Source organism: Ipomoea nil, unplaced genomic scaffold (genome assembly GCF_001879475.1).
Source record: "Ipomoea nil cultivar Tokyo-kokei standard unplaced genomic scaffold, Asagao_1.1 scaffold0268, whole genome shotgun sequence".
Taxonomy (NCBI): Eukaryota; Viridiplantae; Streptophyta; class Magnoliopsida; order Solanales; family Convolvulaceae; genus Ipomoea; species Ipomoea nil.
The window spans coordinates 1,288,923-1,293,389 of record NW_017616696.1 but is presented as its reverse complement, the minus strand read 5'-3'; positions in this window follow the sequence as shown (position 1 = coordinate 1,293,389).

Here is a 4,467-nt window from a genome sequence, read left to right as displayed (position 1 = left end):
CGGCGACCTCACCGATCGCCTGCTGCGCGACCTTATTGGCCAGCTCCCGATCCTCCCGGCTCTTCTTTAGGTCCTCCTTCGCCTTCTTGAGACCCGCTTCGAGGTCCCGGATTTCCTGTAGTCGCCGGTTGGCGACCTTCTTTAGGGCCTCGGCCTCATTCGCCTGAAGAGCCCGTTGCTGAAGGAGTTGGGCCGCTCGGGAGATCTGCAACGAATATGCACGATCGGATTAGCCCGAATGAAGACACTTGCATAAAAGTTAAAAGAAGAAAACGTTTACCTCGGCCAAGTCGTAGCCGATCTTCTCGGCCACCTGGGTCGGGGTCAGCTTCCCCAAATCTTCCTTGGCTGGCCCAGCGTTGCCGATTCGGGCCAGTATGGACGAGTCGTCCCTGTTTCCCTCGGTCGAAGGACTCGGGCTTCGCTGCTCCCGACGGCGCTTTAGGCCGCCACTCCCGGCCACGCCCTTCTCGGGCACCTTCTCCTTTCCTTTCCCGACCGCCACCCGGGCGACCAGGACCTCGGACGCATCCACCACATAGCCTTCAGGCGTGGTGACGGTCGAGGTGCCCAGGGGTCGGGCAAGTGGGACCTCCTTCTCCCCAGCCGGTTTGGTCTTCGGTTTTTTCTTGCCAAGCGAGATCTTGGCCACCGGGGGTAGAGGGGCATCCTCATCTCCAAAACTCGCCATTTCTGCAAAACAAAAAGAACAAGGCAGTTAGTTCGGGAAGTGAGGCCGTTCGGGGTGTTAGGGTCGGGAGGAATGGTTAGCGTTAGACCTTTACCCTTTTGCTTTCCCCGAGCGGGCATCCTTGCAATCGTTACGCCCCTAGGCTCGGGCTTGTACTTCTCAGGCACGTCATACACCGGCTCGGGCAAGTCGGCCGCCTCGTCGCTCTCGGGCGTCTTGAAGATCCGGTATTCGTAGATCTCACCGGATATTTTTGTAGCCGCGTCCTTGAGGGCCTGAGTCTCGGCTGGGGTGACTTGTTTTCGAAAACGTTGACTCCAGACCCTCTCGACCGGGAGGATCCACGGCTCGTACTTCACCGAGAATAGCCGGTTCTTCCGTCCCCGGTTGTTCCCGGGCAAGCCCTCGATCGAGCACATGTCTGCCCGGGATTGGGTCATTAGGTACCCGCCCCCGTATGTGGCTGCCAACACCTTCACCTGGTAGATGAAATTGAAGAGCTCCATGGTGCAGGCCAAGTTGTGTCGACCGCAGATCTGCGGGAAGCACGCGATCATCCGGTGCGCGTTCGGGCAGATCTGCCCGGGCACCACCTGGTAGTAACCCAGGAACGCGGTGAGGAGGCCCGAGAAGGGGAAAGTGATCGGAGCCATAAAGGAGTCGTAATGCATCCCGAGCCACTTTCCCCAATGCCACTCGATGATGTTCCCGAGCTGCCTGCTGGTGTCGAACTCGACCCGACCGGCGAGTGTTGCGGCGATTTTTGCTGCTTCGCCTTTGGTCAGCTTGCTCATTTGGATCTCGACGCTCTCGCTGTTGAGGAACTCGAACCCGTTCCCGCCTGGCGCCGCCGGCTCGGCCGGGTCTTCCTCGACCGGCTCCGCATCGTCTGCCCGATTACCCTCTTGGGGCTCAGCCTCAGGGTAATCCCCAATTACCCTCGTAGGCGATTCTCGAACGCCTTCAGCCGGGGAATTCCGCCCGCTCGTGGACGTTTCCCCGCTCTCCTCGCTCGAGCTCCCCATTCCGCTGGAGCTCGACCTCGATGTCCCAGACGAGCTTGATGACCTTTCTTGCTCGGGGGCTCGATCGGGGATTTGTTGCGGTCGTTGTACGACCTCCGAAGAATAGGACATGATGTCCACCACCTCGCTGACCTGCTCGACCTCGTCGTCATAGTCTGCGACCGAGACGTTCTGGTTGTCCGAGTCCGACATTCTTTCTACCTAAAGGTCGGTCGGGATTAGTATAGGGCTTGGGACATGTGTGCCGAAGTTAGTTTTGTCCTACCGCTAAGTAAAGCATAAAGTAAAGAGCAAAGCAAGGAAGTAGAGAGCTTACCGATCAGGGAGACTTTGAGAAGCTTGGAGTTTGTTTGCTCGGTTGATCTGCTGAGGTGCTCGCTCGGGACTCTCTGAGTGTGCCGATTGAATCAGAAGATTGAAGAAAGTTCAAATGAAGGCCTCAAGGGCCTATTTATAGGAGAGCGTTCGGGCGGGAAATCAGGCCACTTGCGCGACGTGACCGTTGCTGACTTCGAGGCGACCCTTGCAGTCGCAAAGGCCGGCAGTCGTCGACACGTGGCGAGGGAGGGAATGACAGCTGGCCGGTCGGTTTGGTGGCCGACGGTTGGGTTTCTTCATCCCGTCCCGTTTTTTCCCGGACGGTCAAAAAGGCCCGAGCTGGGAGGCTCTTGGTAGGGAATACCCCGACCGACATAGCCTTACCCCGACCGGCGTGCCTTCGTCATTTTCTTCTTGTCTTTGCAGGTTACAGGTCGGGTTTCTTGTGAAGAACCCGGTCGGGATCCGACCGGGAGTTACCCGACTGACAGTGTCGACCACCGAGCGGTAGCCCTTTAGCGAGATAGCTGACGAGGAACACGTGGGGGCTCCACGCATTGACAGGCAGGGTACCCGGGACGTTGACACGTGGTTGCTACGTGGGAAGCATGCCGGACGGCCGGATTTGTGTCTCCGGCTCCGCGGCTATAAATACCCGCGGTAGCGACAGTGTGAAGGACTTTTGGACGATCGACAGGTTGTTGTTAGAGAATCCCGACCGCAGTCAATCGGTACTCAGAGCAACCAAGTAGATTGTACTTAGGGCCTTCACTGTGATCAATAAGAGTTGTTTATTTGCTTTAATTGATCTCGTATTTATTTAATTACCGCTTTACGTGGCGACAATGTGAAGGACTTTTGGACGATCGATAGGTTGTTGTTAGAGAATCCCGACCGCAGTCAATCGGTACTCAGAGCAACCAAGTAGATTGTACTTAGGGCCTTCACTGTGATCAATAAGAGTTGTTTATTTGCTTTAATTGGTCTCGTATTTATTTAATTACCGCTTTACGTGGCAATTAGCACTATCAATTTTAAATTATCTTAATAAAGAAATATGATTTACCTTTAAAGTGAACAATTGTGACGTAATCCAAATTAAGATATTACGTGCTAGTTTCTTGCTTCAATTTCTTGGGTTATTAGAATACCCTATTTGTCAACAAATTCACCTCAAGTAGTTAATATGATTGACTTACATATTAATAAAATACTTGGTAAATAAATATATAACATATTTTGTATTATAACTTTGATATTTAATTACAAGATAGTGCAAAAAAAAAAAAAAAAGACAATGAAAAATGTACTGAATATAATTAATTAATGAATTTTGAATTATAGAAAATAAAGATAATATAACTAATTAAATTATATCTTTTTAAAATTTTTGATAATGAATAATTTTTTTTTTGAATAAAGACCAGACATTATAGACATCTAATTCTAAATTAACGAAATCCATATGTATTATTTTTTATTATAGCTACTAATTTATTTAATTTAATAAGAGTAATAAAGTGGGTTACTTACTTTTCATCCACAACAATGAAGTCATTGATTTTTTATTTCCATTCGTTGTTGAGACAAATTGTTTTGAGAGTTCGTAAATGACAATTGCTACAATTGTTGTCAATAGATGATGATAATAAATAATTCGAAATATATGGTTACAATAGATATTGTTATAATGATATAGTAAAAATTAACTTACAAATTTCTTTAGAAGCTAAGTTTTCATGCATTAATAAAATTCTGAGAATGATGTGTAAAATTGTTCAATTGGGATGTTAACATTTTCGATTCTTTGGACAATGGTCCTACCATTTAGAGTCCATGTGTAGTTGTATTTCTGATCAACAACTTTGTAGTTTGATCGCGCAGGTCTTGACTGTTGGTGATAATGAACCAAAATCGATTTAATATCATTAAAATAATATATATATATATATATATATATATATATATATATATATATATATATATATATATATATATATATATATATATATATATATATATATATATGTGTGTATTCAAATGAGGACAAGTATATTATAGAGGACTGTGAGGACAAATGTAGTGTGTGCCATTAGCCGGTATGTCGTGTGCATGACCGAATGTAGTCGTGTGCCAAAGTCTGTATGACGCGTGCTAGATTTGTTAATTTATAGAGCCTGGGTTCGAAACCTGATGTTTACATTTATTCTTGTGTGCCATTTTGTATTAAGTTGTGTGCTTGGTATTAATTTGTTGTGTGCCCATAATTTGTCCTCACAGTCCTCTATATATTGTTGTCCTCATTTGAACTCAACCCTATATATATATATATATATATATATATATATATATATATATATATATATATATATATATATATATATACGAAAAAGATATACCAATATATATCAACCGAAATTGGAACTAATAATC